We start from the raw sequence: 22939 nt of genomic DNA, 5'->3' as shown, positions 1-22939 counted from the left end.
TGAGTGGATCACCTTCACAGCATCATCTTTAAGATTTGAAATAGCTCAGCTGGAATTCCATCGCCTCCATGAGCTTTGTTTGTAGTGATGCTTCCTAAGGCCCACCTGACTTTGCATTCCAGTATGTGTGGCTCTAGCTAGGTGATCACACCATTGTCGTTCTCTGGGTCATGAAGATCTTTTTTGTATAGTTCTTCTATGTATTCTTGCCACCTCTTCTTAATATCTTCTGCTTCAATTAGGTCCATACCATTTCTGTCCTTTATTGTGCCCATCTTCGCATGAAACGTTCCCTTGATATCTCTTAATTTTCTTGAAGAGATCTCTAGTCTTTTCCATTCTATTGTTTTCCTCTATTTCTTTGCAGTGATCACTGAGGAAGGCTTTCTTATATCTCTTTGCTATTCTTTCAAACTCTGCATTCAGATGGGTATGTCCTTCCTTTTCTCCTTTGCCTTTAGCATCTCTTCTTTCCTCAGCTATTTGTAAGGCCTCCTCAGACAACCATTTTGCCATTTTGCATTTCTTTTTTCTTGGGTCTTGAGCACTGCTTCCTGTATAATGCTACAAACCTCCATCCACAGTTCTTCAGGCACTCTGTCTAGAGATCTAATCCCTTGAATCTGTTTGCCACTTCCCTTGTATAATCAGGGATTTGATTTAGGATTAATCACACTCATTCTAGCTCACACTTTATCTCTGTTTTCATTTTTACTTTAGATAACTGCCAGTTCTGGAGTCAAGTCCAGGCATAGTTATAGGCACAGATCCTAGCCTTCAGTCCAGGTAAGATGATGCCAGTGATCACATCTGTCTTCTCTTGCCCTTCCTCTTCCCTCTTTCTTTTTCTGGTAAAAGGTGTAAAGAATAATCCATATTCATCTTCTAAATGCAGGCTACAGCATTCATCTCAATTTTCTAGCAGATACAAATTTCCTTTAAATGCAGGTACAATTAATAACTGGAGAAGATTTCAAAATGGCAACCCACTCCAGTATTCTTGCCTGGAAAATTCCATGGACAGAGGAGTTTGGCAGATTACAGTCCATGGGATCGCAAAGACTCCACCATGACTGAGCAGCTGAGCACAACTGATAACACCCAACTGCCAAAAGGGAGAGAATTAATCTGGCTGCTCAAAGTGAAGTGAAGTCGCTCAGTCATGTCTGACTCTTTGCGACCGCATGGGCTCTAACCTACCAGGCTCCTTCATCTGTGGGATTTTCCAGGCAAGAGTACTGGAGTGGGTAGCCATTTCCTTCTCCAGGGGATCTTCCCAACCCAGGGATCGAACCCAGGCATCACAGGCAGACACTTTACCATCTGAGCCACCAAGGAAGCCAGCTGGTACTTCCTCTCATTGCCCCAAGGGCTCACAGACTTGGGCGTCATTGTTTAAATGTTTCCTTCTTGTCTTATCACTTAGAGTTTGATAAGTTGTCTCAAAGTGCAGACGAGCAAGAATGAAATGATTTACCCAGAGTCAACAGCTAGTTAGTGACTAAGCGAAACCAATATCCTGAATTCCTCACTTCTGTTTCTGTATTATTTGTGGGCTGTAGGGTGAAAGATAAGAGAGATTTCTGTTTCTGCAGTTTTTTCAAAAGAATTTTCCTATACTTTCACAGCTCATCCTTATGACATTCTTATAAGCAAGTCAATTACTTATCCTGTTCTAGGTACAAAGAAAATTATATTCAAAGAAGATGAGCAGGGTTTCTGTGGTGGCTCACTGGTAAATAATTCACCTGCCAGTGCAGGAGACATGGATCCAATCCCCAGTCCAGGAGGGTCCCACAGGCCGCAGAGCAACTAAGCCTGTGTGCCACAACTATTGCGCCTGTGCTCCAGAGCCCAGGAGCACAACTACTGAAGCCCACACACCCTAGAGCCTGTGCTCTGCAAGAGGAGAAGCCATCGCAATGAGAAAGCCAAGCACCGCACCTACAGAGCAGTCCCCACTCACCACAGCTAGAGAAAGCCCAAGAGCAGCAATGAAGACCAAGCACACCCAGAAATAAATAAAATGAAATAAAAATGAGCAATTTGTCTAAAATCATACAGCTGATTAGGGCAGAGCCAGGACTGGAGGTTTGCAATGGTCATTACCATGGATGCTTAGCCTCATAGCTCTCCTAAAGTCTAAGGGTTGTTCCTAAAAAACCAGATGGTCTGTCACAACCACATCTGAGAAATAAGTAGGGTATAAACAATAAACGATTCTATCCTCCCTGCTTTTACCTCTCCCTTCATTACTAGTAGAAAGCAAGCAGGACTAGAGAGCATATAGAAATTTCCAATTTTGGTCTTAAAGAAGCAGCTTGTATTCTACTAACCCTCCTGCTGAGAACAAATAAAAAGGCTAGAAAGTGAAAGTGAAAGTCGCACAGTTGTGTCCAACTCTTTGTGACCCCATGGGCTGAAGCCCACCAGGCTCCTCTGTCTGTGGAATTCTCCAAGCAAGAATACTGGAGTGGGTTGCCATTTCCTTCTCCAGGGGATCTTCCTGATTCAGGGATCAAACTCAGGTCTCCTACATTGCAAGCAGACTCTTTACCAACTGAGTCACTAGGGAAGAACCCAAAAAAGGCTAGACAAATATTTAAATCAACAGGAGACAACATTGCAGAGCAACCAGTGGAGGCAGAACTTGAAGGTCTATAATCCTTGAGAGAAGAGAAGCGCAACAGTTGAGTTTCACATTCATCCTAACTCTTTTTCTGAGGACATTTTATTTTTCCAAATCACAAGCAGTCTTTTTGAAAGGGAAAAGAAAAAAAAAAAAGAAAAAAGAACCATGAAGAAGGAGCCTAAAAACCTGCAACCAAATTTCAAAGTCATTGGCCAACTCAAAAATTTTAGATGTTCAAAACAAGAAATCAAGAAACTCAGTGAAAAACGATATTTGGAGTGGTTAAAGACCAGAGATATCAGCAACTATGTGCTGCCAGATAGACAAATGTTTGTTTTGGATCTTGATAAACACATCAAGTTTTCTATTGAGACCCTAAAGGCTCCATAGCCTAGTAATAAGAAACATGTCTAAAGAATAAATACTATGCCCTAGGGGAAAGACATGGCACCCCACTCCAGTACTCTTGCCTGGAAAATCCCATGGATGGAGGAGCCTGGCGGGCTGCAGTCCATGGGGTCGCAAAGAGTCGGACACGACTGAGCGACTTCACTTTCACTTTTCACTTTCATGCATTGGAGAAGGAAATGGCAACCCACTCCAGTGTTCTTGCCTGGAGAATCCCAGTGACGGGGGAGCCTGGTGGGCTGCTGTCTATGGAGTCGCACAGAGTCGGACACGACTGAAGCGACTTAGCAGCAGTAGCAGCAGCAGGGGAAGAACAAAGCTGAAATAGCAAGCTTAAGACAAAGCCTCGACAGGATCAAGTCAATCCACTTCTACCTTATCTGAATGAGGAAAGAAATGCTAATCCTCTTCAAGTACGTATAACATCATCCAGAGCCCCTACAAATGCTCAATTACAATGTCCAGCATCTGATTTTAAAATATAACAGATTCTAAAACGAAAAAAAAAAGAAGGATCAAATAACCAACCCCCTCAAAAAAAAAAAAAAAACAAGCAGATCATAGAAACAAATCCATAAATGATCCAGATATTAGAAATATCAAATAGGGCCTTTAAAATAACTATGATTAAACTTTCAAGAAAATAAGGGGAAAGGTGGAGAAACAGATGAAGAGATGGGAGATTTAGAAAAGACAATTAAAATCTGTAAAAAATAAATGCATATTCTAGAAATTAAAGGCTAACTGAAATGGTTTCATGAACTACGTAAAGCAAAAGACAGGGTGAATGAACTCAAAAAGTGGTCAACAGAAAACATCTGAACAGCATAGAGAGAAAAATTGAGGGGAAAAACAAAGAGCATAAGACTTCCATCTTCTATTAAGGAGGCAGAACGCTGGAGAGTCTTGCTCCCCTCATTAAAACAACAATTTCAAAAATCCAGATAATCTGAAATTTTACAATTTTTGTTTAGCCAATCAGTAACCTGGGTTACAAGTCACCCACCCAGTCTATGGCGTTTTGTTATGGCAGCCTGAGCAGATTAAAACTGAGGCTTATTATGAAGAGACAGTAATTAAGGCAGTGTGGTGTCAGAAAAGGCACTGACACATAGTCAATGGAATAGGGTCCAGAAATAGACCCACAAATATATGGTCAGCTGGTTTTCCACATGTTATAAAAGCAACTCAATGTTAAAAGGATAATGCTTCCAACAAATGGCACCACAGCAACTGGGTATCCATATGCAAAAAAGAAAAATTAATTTCAATTCATAATTTGTGCCATGTTTTAAAAGCAACTCAAAATGGATCAAGGACTGAAATCCCAAATCAGAAAGTATAAAGCTTCTAGAGAAAAAAAAAAAAACAACAGCAAATCTTTGTTATCTTGGACTATACAAAAATTTCTTGGATATAATGTAATGTCAAAAGCATAATCCATAAAAGAAAAAACAATAAAATGAATTTCCTCAAAATTAAGAACTTCTGCTCTCCAAAAGACACCATAAAGAGAATGAAAAGATATACCACAAATAGGTATAAAATATTTGCAAATTTCAAATCTGATAATAAATTTACAACCAGAATATTTTTAAAACTCACAAAACTGAATATTGAGAGAAAAAAAAAAAAACAAGCAAATAACTTGATAAATGGGCAAAAGATTTAGATATTTTACCAAAGAAAATATCAGGTGGCAGAAAAGTATACGGAAAGATGCTACCTCATTAGTCATCAGGAAAAGGCAAATTAAGACCACAATGAGATACCACTGTATACCCATTAGAATGGCTAAAACCAGTACGGCGGGGGCGGGGGGCGAGGTGTGCGGAGGAAAGGAAAGGAAAAGAAAGAGAAAAGAAAAAAAATTATAATACTAAGTACAGATGAGTTTGCAGAGCAACTGGAATTCTCACATACTGATGGAGGGAATGATCTCTATAAGTGTATACAAAAACAAATTATAAAAATCAACTATATTTCTATGTATTTAAAAAATGAATTTTAACAAAAGATACCTTACAATACAATTTTTTAAATAGAGTATCTTCAAATACTTCTCTCTCTCCCCCATCTGTTCTTTCTGGGACTCCAATCAGATTTGTAGCAGGCCCTTGATGACATTCCACAGATTTCTAACACAGTGTTGTGTCTCTCTCCTCTATGCTTATTTCAAATAGTTTCTATTGCTATGTATTCAAGTTCACTAATCTTTTCATCTGCAATGTGTAAGCTGCTACTAACCCCATCCAGTGTACTTTTCGTTTCAGATGATGTATTTTTTTATCTCTAGAAGTTTAATTTCAAACATATCTTTTTTATATCTTCTTTTTTTATACCTCCTATTTCTCTCCTACTTAAGCTCTCCTACTTTCTCTCCTACCTACTTCTTCCATCTTCTTGAACAATATTTTAATACATATGGGATGGGATATACAATAAATATTAAAATACTTGCTTCAAAGGTTTTGTCCTCTATATCTATCATGTGCCATTTCTGTGTTTTTTCTATTGACTGATTTCCCCTTTTGTTACAAGCTCTATTTTTATGCATTATTACATAAAGTAAATTTAAAATTTAAAAAAATGGTAATTTCAAGTCAGAGGACAGTTAAAATGAGTTTTACACATTTGGGTGCTGCATTTTTGTTGCATTCCTTTAAATACTTTTGGACTTCATTCTAGAATGCAGCTAAGTTATTACCTGGAAACAGTTTGAATCTAGCAAGTCTTGTGTGTTTTTTTTTTGCTTTGTTGCTGCTGCTGCTGCTGCTAAGTCGCTTCAGTCGTGTCCGACTCTGTGCGACCGCATAGATGGCAACCCACCAGGCTCCCCCTTCCCTGGGATTCTCCAGGCAAGAACACTGGAGTGGGTTGCCATTTCCTTCTCCAATGCATGAAAGCGAAAAGTGAAAGTGAAGTTGCTCAGTCGTGCCCGACTTCGCAACCCCATGGTCTGCAGCCTACCAGGCTCCTCCATCCATGGGATTTTCCAGGCAATAGAGGTCCAAAGCAGCCTTTAAAAGGATTTCCTGGGTAGTTCAGTGGTAAAGGCTCTGAACTTCCACTGCAGGGAGTGTGGGTTTCCTACATGGAACTAAGTTCCCACCTGTCTTGAGGCCAAAGAAAAACAAAACAGCCTTTAAACTAGGACTAATTTGGCTCTACTACTGAAACAATCCTTTCCTGAGTACTTGACTCAATGCCCCAAGAGTTAGGTCTTTCCACTTGGGTCAGTAGTTTCCCAGTCCTGTGCAAGCTCTAGGGATTTTTCTGATTGCTCTTTTCCAGTTCTTCTTTCTCAGATCTCAGTGGTTTCCTCACATGCCTGTCCTTATCAGCCTTCTCTCTGTTACTTTCTCCTCCTCTGTACTCTGTCCTGTGAATACCAGCCATCTTGAACTGAACTCTGAACTCCATGAGATCATCGGGCCTGGAAACCCTTTCCAGGCAAGCTAAGACAATCACAGGGTTCATCTTATTGCCCTTTCAAGGATCACCATCCTGTGCTGTCTGTTGTCCAATATCTGAAAATCTTTTCAGTTGTTTACGATGAGAGTAAATCTGGACCTTGTCACTCCATCTTGGCCAGAAGTGGAAATCTATGAGTAATTATGAGTGCCGACTATTGTGCTGGATGCAGCCTTAGATGCTGAGGACACACTCGTGACCCACACAGACAAGGGTCCTGTCCTCCTGGAAAAAAGCTTTTTTGAAAAAAGAATAAGAAAAAAAAGGACCTCCAGGGAAGCCCCTATAGCATCTTTTTAATCTTATTTATTTTGCCTGCAGTGGGTCTTCGTTGTTTTGTACTGGCTTTCTTTAGTTGTGATCAGGGGTTACTCTTTATTGTAGGGAGTGGCCTTCTCTCACTGTGGTAGCTTCTCTTGTCGTGGAGCACAGGCTCTAGGTGCATGGGCTGAAGTAGTTGCAGCACACGGGCTCGTAGGCTTAGATCCATAGCATGTGGAAACTTCCTGGACCAGGGATCGAACCTGTGTCCCTTGCATTGGCAGGTGGATTCTTATCCACTGTGCCACCAGGGAAGTTCCGGGAAGAAGCTTTTTAATAAAGGCCTGTGAAGATCAGTATTGGGTTCTACAGCAGGAATAGATACAATTAAAAAGTCTTCATTCTGCCTTTCAGGACTTTCAGATCTACAGCTTCAAAAAATAGCAGATTACACTGGAGGGCAGACGATAGGCAAAGAGGTGAAGCAGACATCTTTATAAAAACTTTGCCTATCATTTTTTTGTTTGTTTGTTTGTTTTTGCTCTCTTTCTTTGTGTGATTCTTTTCATTATTGTTGTTTTGTACTTTTTTTAATTTTTTGACTACCATTTTGTAAACAGAATGGTAGTTGGCTGTAACAAAGCAGCATTAGTTTAAGAACGAATGTGGGTAACTATTCATGGAATGCGGGTGTCCATTCAACAGAATCCTAAATTGAGTTGACTTATATGAAGTGTTTACTTATGTCAATGCTTGATAGGGACAGCTTTTTCCCTAACTTCAATTCAACAAATAATTATGGACAAATGCACAGCTCAGAGTAGTGTATGGTACCTTTTCGTCCACTCCTATGCAACTTGTGTTATTATTCCTATAGTCTTCTGCCCCCAGAAGAATCTCTTTTATTCAAGATCACCTCCATAATTTGTGGGGCCCAGTGTGAAACTAAAACATGCCCCTCCTTGATCAAAAAAAAGAATTACCAGATGTTGACAGCAGAGCAAAGCAAGCATGGGACCCCTCTGAGAGTGGGCCTTGTGTGACTGCCTAGGTCGCACACTCATGAAACCATTCCTGCTCCCGTCTCACCTCCAAACAAATTCCTCTATGATGCCCTCAACCATCTGCCAGACAGACAGGAAGGCTCTCCAGCAGCCTGGTAACACAATTAACACAAACACACAAACAAACAGTCAAAACATTTGCATCATTTGCAGATCGAATGCACAGTGCTTCTCCTAGGGTTGAAACACAACAGGAAACACTTGGTGGATAACAAATAATGAAGAAATCATGCCCTAAGAAAAGGAGTTAGTTAGCATAGCTTTGATCATCAGGACCTTTCTGGCACCCATGAAATCTTCCCACATGGGTGATCCCTTCTTGAACTCTAAGGATAAGTCTACCAGTGTTCATACCACACTAATGTCATTTAGCAATCTTTGGAGAAAAATTTTAAAATGAAGGAATTGGGACCTCCCTGGTAGTCCAGTTAAGACTCCATGCTTCCACTGTCAGGGGCGTGGGTTTGATCCCTGGTCGAGTAACTAAGATTCTACATGCAGCATGGCTTAAATAAATAAATAAAATGAAGGAATTATATTTAAAGGAAAGGCAGAGAATCAGCAAACTGAAAATTTCAACTTTCCAATCATTAACTGAGCTACTGTTAAGTGGATACAGATCTACATTATCTTGTTATCAGCTAAAGAAGAGAACAGATTGAGAAATTATCCTGCTTCCAGAAAGGTAACTGAAAAAAATCAAGTTTCAAGGAAAAGAACTTTGCAGCCCTCCCCTTCCTCCCATGCTCAATTACATCCTGGCCTTGGCGCCAGCCAGGATCATAAAATAGCTGCTATTGAGGCAGGTTATCTTGTAGAATCTAACAGATTTTTAGAGCAAAATGGACCTTTAAGATTGTCTTGTTAACCACAATTGAACTGACTGTGAGCAGTGCAGGGCATCAAGCTGCAAACAACTGCCTGATCGGCAGGGGGTAAGGACTCTGTGCTCTGCTGGTCGTGCACTTGGGCCTGCAGTGAATGTGACAGTCTATTATACACCTTCCACTTCATGAGGATGACATCCAGTCCCTCTCTCTACCTGTGATTTGAGAAGTCTCCCCTCACTCTCCTGTCTTCCCAAAAGCCTGAAGGTCCTTTCCAATTAGATGATTCACTGATGTCTCAGCACCAATTGTTCTAAACATGAAATTACACTTATCTTGTCAAATGCCATCTCCTCCCAAATCCCTCTGTTACCCTCTAGGTAAAGCATTCCTTATCCTTACTTTCTCCTTCTGTCCCCGTAATGGTACTTTCCTCACTTGGCCTTGTGTAGAGCTAGGCATATGCCCGAGCCAGGTACAAGGTCTGGGCTAGAGCTAGGGCCTTTCTTCCCTTTCATCAGACGGGAAGTTCCCTGAGAGAAGACCTTGTGAAGGAGAAAAAAAAAGACACAGAATAGGGTGCAAAGGAAAGCATTTAAAGATCCATCTCTTCAAAGTCACAATTTTGGAAAGAGTGGACCCTAAACACCAGGCCATGAAAATCACTGGGGACAGCTAATGGCAGATTTAAAGGAGTGGTAATGACAAGTGTTTTCCAAGGACCCCTTTATTTTTTAATGTTTTCTATATTCAACTATGATTTGTTTTTTGAAATGTTTGACATTTCTTATGGAATTCTGCTGTTTTTTTAAATTTTGTCTATGAGAAATTTAAGGTCTGTTTCTCTTTAGCGTTGTCTCCCACACAGGTTCCCTTCAGAGTAATGAGACATTGAAAGTGTAAAGGGTGTGAAAATAGAGGAGGGAGATGATAAATACCCTTCCATACCGCAAGCATTGGTCTTGGCCAATTCAAAGACCAAGCACTAGATAACCCGTTCTTTCACTAAAGAGTTTCTAGAAATACCTAATTGAAAGATCAACCAAATGTTCTCTCACCACAGAAAGCAGAGTGAAACTATGGTAAGTCCTAAGGAACTAACCTTTCTGCTCTGTTGTTAAGAAATCTTATTCCTAAAGATTCTTTCTCAATATACTGTTTGTAATTTCTCTGTCTCTTTGACTCTACTTCCCTCTCTCTTTCATCTCTGTCTGTCTCTCATACCCCTTCCTCTCTGTTTCCCACCTCTGTTACATCTTGCAGTGCATTGCCTAAGAAAGCTATGATAGTCAGAACTCTGGGGAACAGCTTCCCAAACTCCTGTGGGGACCACTTCAGTCCCTGCAGAGTGGAGCTGGTGACTGAGACAGGCAGAGATGAGGGTGTGTGTGTCAGGGAGCAGGTGGGTGAGCAGTCAAGGCTTTATCCTGGGAGCAACTTCCCTGGTGGTCTCATGGTTAAGATTCTATGCTTCCAACACAGGAAGCCTGGGTGTTTGATTCCTGTTTGGGTAACTAGATCCCATATGCTGCAACTAAGAGATTCCGCATGCCCCAGTGAAAATCAAAGATCCCATGTGCCACAACTAAGACCCGGTGCAGCCTGACTATTATTAACTATTTAATATTAACTATTTAATATTTTTTAAGCTTTATGGGGGAATGAATGAAGCTCATGAAGAACTCAGTGAGGCCCTACAAGCACAGTCATGTGGTCTAGAGATTCGGCATTAACAACAATCTCCCACAATTAGTCTTACAGGACTGTGACTAGAATCTTTATTTTCTATTTGCTGAACTTCTTGGGAGACTTTTGCCTTGGGTTCTGATTAGAAAAACCTAATCTCTAGTATTCCTTATTGATCTGTAGTTAGCTAATTATTTCCCATGGTTAAATTGTGAGCTGGACAAAGTCTAGGAAAGCTGGTGTTCATTTCTCACTTCTGACCCTCCTCCTAGGTGCTCTAAGTATACCTTATTGGTGAAAGTCTATTCTTGTTTGAAAAACAAGTTATAAGGAAGTAATCCTTGGCCAAAATATTTGTTATTAAGCATTTCAAGGTTTTTTTCTACCTCTCTTTCTTCTTCTTCTTTTTTTTTTTTTTTACTTTTAATGCAGGATTGGAGAGATTTGGAGTCAGAGACTCCATGAGAAATGACTTTGTGCCTTTAGGGAAAGTATTTTAGCCATCTTGAATCTCGAGTTCCACTTCTGCAAAATGGAAGTGATAAGTTAATCTGCCTACAAGATTGAGAGTCTGCCTACTAAATGAAAACAAAAGGGAAAGGAGAAAAAATGTTTGTATAAACGGTAAGATGTTCCCAAAACTTTAGTACCTGAAGTATAAACATCCTAATACGGATCCTTTTGCTTTTTTTTTTAAAGCTATATTGTTCATTTATCATATTTCAGGCACTATTCCAAGCCTGACATGTATTTCATTCATTTTCTCATGTAATCCTATCCACACACCTTTGAGGAAAGTACTATTATTATCCCAGTTTTCCACACAAGGAAACTCAGGCTTAGAAAGATGAAATACTTAAAGAGGTTAAGCAACTTGCCCAACTGCTGTAAGTGGAAATCTTAGTTTTGAATCCAAACATTGAGTATTTCTCAAGTAGAGCTGAGAACTCCCAATCCGTAGGTTCCCAAATCCCCTTATCTCCCCTAATCAGAGGGTGGTGATAGGGGCATTGCAGCTGGGACACTGATTCAGACCCTCAGTTCACATCTCCCCCAGGAAGCTGTTTCAGTTCCTGATAAAGCCTTCTAGAAGCAAGTATTGCAATAAAGATAAGTTTTGATATAATGGCATTCTCCAGAAAGGAATTAAGGCAATTCTGACAGGAGGGAAGGGCAACCCAGATGCACTAGCTTGGAAGTCTGTAAACTCTGCCTGTGATTCAGTCCATAGGTCAGTTCTCCAGAACTCTTCCAGGCCTGTTGACTTCCAGACCTAAAAGAATAGAACCTGCCTGCAAGAAAGATGGAACAGAGTGGTGGCCGCCATCTCATTTCCGTCCTATCCTCTCCACCTCTGCAAGCCTTTCCAAGGAAACCACTGACCATATCACAAAGATAGGAGAAGGGGCCCTGCCTGGGTCAGATAGGGGCATGGAAAGGAGAGGCCATGTCTGAGACATGCAATAAAGGACAGCACAGATGACTGGGAAGCCAGTCTTTGGCACTAAAGCCCCCTCTCTTCTCCCTTTTCTCCATCCTCTCTTCTTCCTCTCCAGCCTGATCAAAATCTGTCCTCAGGAAAAGATCAGAGATCGGCTGCTTCCCTGGGAACCAAAGTCAGGAAGTAACCATGTAGTTTCTGTAGTTTCTGTGCCCTGTAAAGGGCTTTGCAGAATTGGTGAGCAAAAGAGGGAGGTGGGCTTTGTCATAGTCAGGTTTATTTTCCCTGTGCCTAGATCAGTCCCTGGCTCTTTAGCTGTTGACCGAACAAATTTTGGAGGCCAGGGAGTCCTTTTCACAACCCTTAAACCGAACACCTATTGGCCCTGGGCTGTGGACCTGTGGGCCACAGAACTTAGATCTTCTGAGCAGAGGAAGTTTGGATGCTAAGAGATCCAGGCCTGTGTGGCTGTGAAACCAACACTAAATACTGTATCACTACATATACCCAGGGTGCCCTTCAGCTCCTAGCAGAGATTTATAAGCCTCACTCCAGCCTCCAGTCCCTGCTTCCAAAATTCCAGAATGCTGGCTCTACCACTGGAGGACATGCCCCCACCTTTCTGGGGCACAGAGCAAGGGGTCTGGATTAAGACCTCCTCACTGCTAATGCACTGAATCGTGCCCCCTTCCCCCTAATTCAGGCTCCTCCTGTGGCTCAACTGGTAAAGAATCCACCTGCAATGTGGGAGACCTGGGTTCGATCTCTGGGTTGGGAAGATCCCGCAGAGAAAGGAAAGGCTACTCACTCCAGTATTCTGGCCTGGAAAATCTCATGGGCAGAGGAGCCTGGTGGGCTGCAGTCCATGGGGTCACAAAGAGTTGGGCATGTCTGAGTGACTGATTAACACTTACTTACTTAACCCCCAATTCATATGATGAACCATTAAACCTTAATGTGACTACATTTAAAGTAAGGAAGTAATTAGCTTTAATGAGGTCATAAGGGCAGGACCCTAATCCAATAAGAATATTGTTCTTATTACTGTTGAATACTTTGGGCACCTGATGTGAAGAGACAACTCATTGGAAAAGAACCTGATGTTGGGAAAGATTGAGGACAAGAGGAGAAGGCAACAACAGAGGATGAGATAGTTAGATAGCATCACAAACTTAATGGACATGAATCTGAACAAACTCCAGAAGATAGAGAAGGATGGGGGAGCCTAGTGTGCTGTAGTCCTTTGGATCGCAAAGAGTAGGACATGACTTAACAACTGATAAACAAACAAACAAAAAATTGTTCTTATAAGATAATACACCAGAGCAGTCACTCTCTCTCTACCATGTGAGGACAAAGCAAAAAGATGGCCATCTGCAAGTCCGGGAGTCCTCATCAGAAAATAAACTGGCCAGCACAAATACATACATACATTAGGTTTAAGCCACTCAGTCTATGGTATTTCATTATGACAGCCTGAGCAGAACATGACACCTGCTTCCTCTATAATACTTCAGATTTATGCTCAGAGAGGTTCCAACGAGCAGAAAAACCTTCTAGGCCCACTCTTCAGTTCAGTTCAGTTCAGTTCAGTCGCTCAGTCGTGTCCGACTCTTTGCGACCCCATGAATCGCAGCACGCCAGGCCTCCCTGTCCATCACCATCTCCCGGAGTTCACTCAGACTCATGTCCATCGAGTCCATGATGCCATCCAGCCATCCCATCCTCGGTCGTCCCCTTCTCCTCCTGCCCCCAATCCCTCCCAGCATCAGAGTCTTTTCCAATGAGTCAACTCTTCGCATGAGGTGGCCAAAGTACTGGAGCTTCAGCTTCAGCATCATTCCCTCCAAAGTAATCCCAGGGTTGATCTCCTTCAGAATGGACTGGTTGGATCTCCTTGCAGTCCAAGGGACCCTCAAGAGTCTTCTCCAACACCCAAGCCAAATTCCTTCCTGTTATATATCTTTTATTCCACACAAATGGACACAACACTGCTTTTTCTTATGCTCCATTTCTCCCTTGCCACATCTTAGATATTTTTTTAATGGTAATTTTTTTTCCCCAACTTTGAATTTCAGATTTCTGCTTGTTTTTCCATTTGGGTTTTGCCTTTTTTTTTTTTTTTCTTTTTTTTTTTTTTGCCTCGCTGCATGGCGTGTGGAATCTTAGTTCCCTGACCAAGGATGGAACCCATGCCCCTGCAGGGGAAGCTGGAGTCTTAACCACTAGACGACCAGGGAAGTCCTGCCACATCTTAGATATTAAGTTGCAAATGAGGCAGATTTTGCAGGACAAGAATGCTTTGAAGATCCAGGCATACCATGGGGCCCTGGTGGTACAGAGAATCTTCTCTCTCTTGGTCTGTCTTGGTCTCATGGTCTCAGCATCAAGAAATTGGGCTTAAGATGTCTCCATTAAAATGGTCATGTTACTTTGGGGTAGGAGGGTAATACTTTTAACACTCTTCAACAATTTAGTAGGTCAGCTGACTCCTGAAGGGAACTGGATAAAGTTCTCTTAAAGTAATTGTAAGAAAGAAGGTTCAAGAGTCCTGAGAGGGAAAGCTTAGGAACCAAAGCTTATGTATAAAAGAGAGTGAAGCTAAAATCAGCAAAGCATGTGGCTTGCTAACATGATAGTGTTTCCCGTTTCCCAGGAGAGAGAAAACTAATAAAGCCCTTGATGCTGGCACAGCATAAACCTCAGCAAAGGCTAATAAACACTTATAAAGCATTTAAGATAAGACCTTAAATGATTAACTGATTATCTTGGAAAGTAAAGAACAGGACCCCAGGGTATGGGACCTGATTATAAAGTCATACATATATATGTGAGGTGAGGCCAGAGTAGGAAGAGGGTGGCAGGAAGGAGCCCTATTAGAATAGGCTGAAGGAGAAGGGGAGGAGTGTGCAGATCAGTAGTCAGAGACAGGAAGTGGGAGAACTATGTTGACTACAACTGTACCTGTATCACTGCCATGTCTTGGGGTAGTCATGGACAAAAATCACAAAGACTATTGCCCTTTCCAAAGAGATACATAACCAACTGCATAGGAGGAGCTAAAAAGAGACCATTGGAAACCTATAGGTTTTTCTATAAAGCTGTTATGAAGTGTTATCAGACTTATTTTCTGCATATTTTCCAATCCCAACATTCTGCCTTATTAAAATGCTGGGCCTTTGCATTACCTTGAAAGTACCTTAGGGCAAGTCACCAGCTGTTCTGTACAATTTCAAGATGCACTGTTGTCCAGTGACTGAGCTTTCATTGCCTTGCTGGTTTCCAGGAAAGCAGACCCCTAAATCATTCAGAATTGACCCAACAATTTTTTCTAAAAATTGCCAGGGTTTCCACTGTCAAAAAACTGCTCACATATATCTAAATAACTTAAGAATATTTTTAATATAAATAAAGCATTCCAACAATTTTCTTTTTAAGAACCATAAAATCTGTACTATGCCTTCTGAGACCCAAGCAAATTAAAGATAATAGGATTGTTGGGGAACTGTTGACCAAAACTGCCTGCCCTGGCCAGGCACAACCAGTTACAGGTTTGCTTAAGTCTCCCACTTCAGGATGCTTCAAAAGGACACAAAACCAGTGTGGGGCCCAAAAACAATCCAGAGAAAACCTAAAAGGGGCCAAGAAGGGGAGGAGATATCAGTTGATAATATGACTCGCCAACCTCTCAGAAATCCTTGTGCTGAAAACCATCATGACTGAGAGATGCACACACTACCAGGAAGGGCCTGAGTCAGATCAAATGAAGGCACAACCAAGACGATTGGCCAGAAACAACCCAGAAAGCTAACCCTACCACCATAAAACCTGAGACTGTGAGATACATGTGGCAGAGCAATTCTTCCCAGTTCCTTTACCCTGCTGCTCTCTGCCTGAGTGCCCCTTTTCAATAATGCATCTTTTGTTTTGTCCGTATGTCTCCTTTGACAATTCATTTCCAAGTATTCTGAAGTGGGACCCCTTCAAGAGCCCATTGTCAGGCCATTGAAAGAGTCCCATCTAGTGACAAGACGGTGCTGGCAATATATATTTACAAGAACAGAGGCTTCCAAAAATCAGAGGTAAGATGAAAACCAATTTTATTCTGAACAACCTTTTAGTTAAATAATTGAGGGTGTGTCCCCTGCACTGGAAGGGTGGAGTCTTAACCACTAGACCACCAAGGAAGTCCCCAGACGCTCTAGATCTTGATTGTGGAGGTGGTTATACATACAGTTGTGTATATTAGACAAAAAGCACAAATGTGTGCAATTTACTATTATCAGTCATCAGACTTTCTATAGACAAAGGAGCTGAAGGGATAATAGGTGGGGAACAAGAAGACACTATTAACACATTATTTTCCATTGGTACAGTTTCTTCTGTTTATTTTTTATTTAACTTTCCTTTCTGATTCCTGCACTAGAATACAGGTCTACAAGAGCAACGTATCTGTCTTATTCATTACTATAACCCCAGAAACTAGAACACTACCTGGCACATGAAAGTGAAAGTGAAGTTGCTCAGTCATGCCTGACTCTTTGCAACCCCATGGACAGTAGCCTGCACCAAGCTCCTCTGTCCATGGGATTTCCAAGGCAAGAGTACTGGAGTGGGTTGCCATTTCCTTCTCCAGGGGATCTTCCCAACCCAGGGATCAAACCCAGGTCTCTCACATTGTAGACAGACGCTTTACCGTCTGAGCCACCAGGGAAGTCCATTAATAAATAGCTGATCAAATGAATGAGAATTAATGTGATAAGGACAACATAAAGAGGTGGAAGGGGATCAGAATGAGGGAAGTGCTGGATATAAACTTGAATAATTTTACAATTCTGAAAGTTTATGTCAGTTCTTCCTTGGAGAATTTCCTTCCACTGCAGCAAGAGATGTGTTTCTTCTATAGCATTTCTTGTGTCATTTCTGACTGTTGCTATAGGCTAGTATTTTCTCCCAGCTAGAAAATAGCTTTTTGGGGCAAGAAGTATCATATACAGCTTTGCAGTTCCCCCATGATGTACAGCACTTTAGCTACACTATGCTAGTTTGTTGAATGAATGAATAACTGAAACTTGAGTCCTGAATGTCCAGAGAATCCCTGATGAATGGGCTCAGTGTTATAGGGGCTAAAGTCAAAGTGGTATATTCAAGAGTAAGTTTCATCTGGCCTTAGCATTCTACATCCACTCCCTGGGGTGCAGTACCTCCTAGTGGAAGTCCAGGGCTGCTGCCTCCTTCCTAAGTGCCCCCAAACATGGGCCCTCAGTGATTCCCTCCCAGAAATCCATCTTCTCCTCCTCAAAACTTCCCTTTCACCCCCACCAATGAAGCTCAGTAGACAATGAGGCCCAGCAGACTCAGGCAGGTACCTTCTGCTACTGCTGCTAAGTCACCCCAGTCGTGTCCGACTCTGTGCGACCCCATAGACGGCAGCCCACCAGGCTCCGCAGTCTCTGGGATTCTTCAGGAGTGGATTGCCATTTCCTTCTCCAATGCATGAAAGTGAAAAGTGAAAGTGAAGTCTCTCAGTCGTGTCCGACCCTTAGCGACCCCATGGACTGCAGCCCACCAGGCTCCTCCGTCCATGGGATTTTCCAGGCAAGAGTCCTGGAGTGGGGTGCCGTTGCCTTCTCCGAGGTCCCTTCTACTAAACCCAAAAATTCACAGCGTAAATAATGAAGGGCTCCATTAGAGTCAGGTGGTTCTCTCAATCATACCTGCACTTTTCAAACGCTATGGTGCAAATTAATAATCTGTGGAGAATCCTGTTAAAATGAAGATTCTGATACAGCAGTTCCAGTTTGTGGATCTTCTGCCAAGGTTCTGAATCTGAACTAGCTTCCAGGTGACACCAAAGGATGCTGGTCCAGTCTGTACTGCACCCGTGTGGTGACTGGCAGCTACAGCAGTCACAACTCCAGATGCACAAAGTCTGACCAGAAAGCCATGGGGGTTGATTGTTTAAGCAAACACTGTGAAGCATATAAACATATGTTCCCTTCAAGGTTTGCCCCTAGGTTTGCTTGCTTCTTTCCTGATGCTGAGACCCTAGAGAAGAGCTCTGCCTTCCAGCTGGAAGGGGTAGAGGAAGGACCACATTCCCAGAATCAGAAACAGAAAAATGTGGTTTAAATCAAGAAGTCAAGGGGAGGGAGCTGAGGGCTCAGAGAGGGTGTCCCAGAGCAGTAGCCTCTATGAGGTCATCCCAGGCCAGTGTCTCTAGCTCTCAGCTTTGCCAGCCTGGAAACTCCACATTTTGTCAGCGCACCAAGAGATAAGCAGACTGAAGGGAAATGAATCATACCAACTAGACTCAAGGGTCTAAACCAAATGGCAAAGTAAGAAAAACAAACACCAACTAATCAGAAACTTGTTCAGAGCAATGCTTTTCCCTGCAGGAATGTCTACATGGGCTGGCATATCATTACCAAAAGTCTGTTTTGTGGGCCTGAAAGCAGAACAAGAGGAATCGAGTGAGGGGATATTATGTCATTTTGATAGCTGGATACACCCATCTCCAGGATATTTGTATATCTGCCAAGAAGGTCCCCCACTCCAGTACTCTTGCCTGGAAAATCCCATGGACAGATGAGGCTGGTAGGCTGCAGACCATGGGGTCGCTAAGAGTCGGACACAACTGAGCGACTTCACTTTCACTTTTCACTTTCATGCATTGGAGAAGGAAATGGCAACCCACTCCAGTGTTCTTGCCTGGAGAATCCCAGGGACAGGGGAGCCTGGTGGGCTGCCGTCTCTGGGGTCACACAGAGTCGGACACAACTGAAGCGACTTAGCAGCAGCAGCAGCAGCCAAGAAGGTCAGCAGTCAGAAGCTAGGAGAACACACTGACCCTCTGTTAATCTTCCTGCACCTGGAAACCTTCTGTTCAGCTTTCTTTACTACATTCCTGACCTCAGAAGACACTTCAGTTGCCTTGGATTGGACGTGAATGGCTAGAATGGGTTACGTCCAGCCCATATATGTTCGTGGGTTTTATTTTCTTGGTTGACTCCTTTTGCTCTTAGAAAGTGATTGCACCAGAACTTCTCTCCAGATTCTGAGAGCAGCTCATTGCCCAGCACTGAAGCACCGGCAGGAGAGGAACAGGGGGTTGGAGAGAGGGCCACTGGAGAAAAGCTGGATCCTTTCATTGCTTCCTACCCTAACACCTTATTCCAGGTTGCAGATTTTAAAACCTGTGTAGTTATTTAAGTGGTCAGAGGAACAGAGGTTGTCAAATTCCTGTTGGCTGGTTCTTTTTCTGCTCGTGATGTTGATTTTCTATATGGACAACACTTAAATCAGTGTCCAAAGTTGGGCAAGTTTCTCAGGCTCACCTTTCCTCATTCCATTCTCTTGTGGTCTGAGTTGTCCTATTGTGTGGCTTTACACTCATCAAATTTAGGGAAGTGGCAGTAAGGAGACCTGGAAAATTATAGCACTCCACAGTGTCCTGCTTTTACAGGGTTCAGTATGCCTTTGTAGACAGATTATCAGTAAAGGGAGCAAAACCCCACTTCTTCCTGACTTACTCTGCCACTCCCCCTCCTCCCTGCTCCCTCCACCCCCAGGTCCTCCGGGAGAAGCTGGAGGGACTCGTTGTTCAGAGTCCTATCTCATTCCCTCCTTGACAGTGATACAGCCGCTGCCCAGCCACCTGAAAGCTAACTCCAAAACTTACTCCGTTTGCCTATTCCCAAATGACAGACTCAAATTTGTTGAACCTGGATAAAGTGCTCACAAAACAAAGTAACGAATAATATTTGCTTTAAACCTGAGGTAGATTAGGGGAAAAAAAATCCTCAAGGAGAAAAAGCCCTCCCACCTAGAAGGCTGAGGAGGAGGCCACAGACTCTTCCCCAACCTCATAGTGGCTACCGGTACCAATTCGTCCAGAGCGGTCAGATTTTTCGCTAGTCACAGTGTATTGTCTAATCTGCACTCTTCTAATTCTTAATAAACGTTTGCACAGTGTTCCTATAATCCCTGCACTCCAAAGTATTGACTAGCAACTGTGAGGCTTTTTTTGAGAACCCAAAATATGATTTCACCACTGATAGCAAATGAGGAAAGAGAATGAGTAGTACCACACGGAACAACCTCCCAAAATTAAACAGTCTCATAACACAGAAGATGACGGCTGGCTGACTCACTGAAGCCCCTGGGTTCACTTTTTGCCTAGTTATTAATATAATTTCAGCCCTGACCTAATGTCCAGAAGCAGTTAGGGAACAACCGCAGAATACGGCTTCCCAAGTCTAAAAAAGACGTCCCTGCCGTGCCATTGTTGCCACAATGCCGTGACTCGGATTCGAACCGAGGTTGCTGCGGCCACAACGCAGAGTACTAACCACTATACGATCACGGCGAGCTACTGGGACGCCGCGAGTAACGCGTCACCCAGTGTCGTCCTCGTCTAGATGGCTGCGGCTCTCGCCTGCCCAAGTCGCTCATTATTAGCCCCTCCGGTTCTGGCATAAAGCCTGAAGCGGAGCTGAGGAGCCGTAGACTCCGGGCCGAAGTCTCTGTTGGTCGTCCGCCTGGACAGTTAAAGTACTTTGCAAACTAAAGGACCCCTGGGACGCCGGGCCTGCGAACCGGACTCTCACGCATCCTGGAGGGGATGTGAGGCCTGCGAAAGCGGGTCGCCCGAATGGCGGCGCCAGGCTCCTCTCACGCCCATTGTGCCCTGGCGCTCGTGCTGTCTGAACAGGCGGGGAATGGGACTGTTTCTTAACTCTCACAAGAAGGAAAATCAATTCGGGCCCACACCACAACTTTCTTCGAGATGCGGAGTAAAATAACTCCAAAATACCTCGCACCGCGGTAGCGAAGCAGAAATATCTGATCCGCAGGCGAGTGCGGACTGATATTGAGACAGCTGGAAGACAGTGCGCCTGCGTACGCACCGGCAGAGCGGCGAGGTTTAAGATGGGCGGGAACCAGCAATGTCACAGCCAGGGGGCGGGACTTTAAACAGAGAAGAGCTCAGGAGAGAAGCGAAAGACACAGGTCCCCAGTAGCTCGCCGTGATCGTATAGTGGTTAGTACTCTGCGTTGTGGCCGCAGCAACCTCGGTTCGAATCCGAGTCACGGCATTGCGAAAGCAGTGGCACGGCAAGGGGGCTGCATTTTAGCGTTCTCCTCCATTTTTTTTATCTTCAGTTTGTGACAATTTCCTCGAAAATGGATCCCAATCCCCTTGTGACAGAAACGATATTTACGCCAGGTCTGGCTACACTGGATTTTGGAAGAATATAGGCTTCCGCTTACCCTGGGCTACGCACGTTATCCGGCACAACCCAAACAAAGCACAGAACACTCAAGAGGCAAAGCGCCAAAATTGACATGTACAAATTTCCATAGCAGCACTGGAAATGGGCTTCCGGTAATAGAAGTCTTTCGCAGAAGAAGTGACCTTGGAAGTAACTCTTTACAGGCAGAAAGGGAATTTATCAAGCAGCAAGCAGCCAGGATAATCTCGTGAACTAAGGTCTTGAAATGCAACGAAGAAAATTCCTCTTTGCAGGTCTTCTCTTTATCTCATCCCCACGACGCTTACAGGCCCTGGTCGGAAAGGTAGTATTAAGCGCTTCTCAAGGACCTGTTGAAAGCAAGTAACTAAGAAATGGGAAACGATACTGAGCAAAGTCCACAAGATGAGCTGTTAAAGGCTCCGCGTTCGAGGGGTGTTGAGAAGAGAAGGTAGAGGAGTGAGATTCCATTCGGGTTTAGCAGGATCCTTCCGACTGCTCTGCACGGGGGGAAGGGGGGTAGTGATTAGAGCAGACGACAATGGAGAAAGACGGGTGGTCTCTCTGGATTCACTCATTAGAACCAGTGGCACGTTCTCAGTTTAGCAAAAAGGCAGTGCCTATTGTGGACTCAGCCTGGTTCTAGGCGCCTTGCGGACGAGAACTCCGATGTAGCCATAAGGAAAACCGGGCTCCCTCCCTGCTGCTCCCTGGGACACAACAGAGGATGGCACCGCCTCCGGCGGAAGCACGGGTGAGCGGACGAGTCAATGCCGTCGGGGGAGCAAGGGAAGCAAGGAAGGGAGTGCTGCAGATAAGGGGAACAGCAGGTTGAGATACATTAATGGAGTCCCTTCTAAGTGGCCAGTCCAATTCTGGGGGTGTTCTCCTTCAGAGGCAGCGTTCGGTCACTCGGGGAATCAACAAGGAGAAGCCCTGAGGAGCTCCCCTCTGCCGGTCTGCGGTGCTGGAAGGGTCTCGAGGGCACAGGAGATGGGATTCCTCTAAGGAAGGCGAGTTACACAGTTTATGAACATTCTGCGTTCCGGCCAGTCCCGTCCCTGGATGCCCAAGTGGTACCCCCTAAACTCCCACCTCCCTTACATGGAACTCACTGTTTCCTACTGCATCATCACTATCTCGGGTAGCTAATGGACCCAAACTGGAGGGAACCGGAGCATCTGGCAAAAGAGCAATGCGCCTGCGCATTCTCAGATTCGGCCTTAGGCCTGAACCCGCCCCATAGGTGGACCCTTTGGTGACGTGCAGAATGGGAAGGCCTATAACTGTTGAAGAAGACAATCCGAAAGTTCGCTTGGCAGGTCTCCGGTAGCTCGCCGTGATCGTATAGTGGTTAGTACTCTGCGTTGTGGCCGCAGCAACCTCGGTTCGAATCCGAGTCACGGCATTGTGGCGACAATGGCACGGCAAGGGGCCTCTACTTTTAAATTCCTTTTCCCACCCTAGTCTACGACGCTTTATATAAATCATAACTCACTTTTTTGAAACGAAACGCTGCATCTCTCTACTTTGAGAACTGGGCCACCTCTGATCGCCACCTTCAGTAATTCTCATTTAATCCTCTGAATGCAGCATTAGAGCAAACAAATTGTAACCCTTTCCCTCCTGAAAAAAAATTGAAAATCAGTGTCAAAATCATTCTTCTACACCAACAAAACAGCGACCGTGTGGCCTCGTGATTTCTTTCCTTTTCATGCATTAAAAAAAAAAAAAGTTCATTTTCAAATAGAGAATACAAAGCACAAGCCCAGTGAAAACTGTCTCCCTCTCATTCTTCACCCTATCTAGCAATCATCGTCAGTTTCCAATGTATTTTTCTGTGGCAGTCTTTGTATAAATAAATCTTTGTATATGTGCGTGTGAGTCCTAAG

The 22939-nt window shown here is 43.6% G+C and overlaps 3 non-coding genes across 3 annotated transcripts; 2 read left to right on the top strand and 1 right to left on the bottom strand.

Annotated features, from left to right (window-relative positions):
- Window positions 20090-20161, bottom strand: TRNAH-GUG. The gene has a single exon. It is a non-coding gene; the product is annotated as a tRNA-His (tRNA).
- TRNAH-GUG lies at window positions 20820-20891 on the top strand. Its single transcript has one exon. It is a non-coding gene; the product is annotated as a tRNA-His (tRNA).
- TRNAH-GUG lies at window positions 22384-22455 on the top strand. The gene has a single exon. It is a non-coding gene; the product is annotated as a tRNA-His (tRNA).

The sequence above is a fragment of the Capra hircus genome, chromosome 10 (assembly GCF_001704415.2).
Source record: "Capra hircus breed San Clemente chromosome 10, ASM170441v1, whole genome shotgun sequence".
NCBI classification, from domain to species: Eukaryota; Metazoa; Chordata; class Mammalia; order Artiodactyla; family Bovidae; genus Capra; species Capra hircus.
This window is presented reverse-complemented; position numbering and strand designations above follow the sequence as displayed.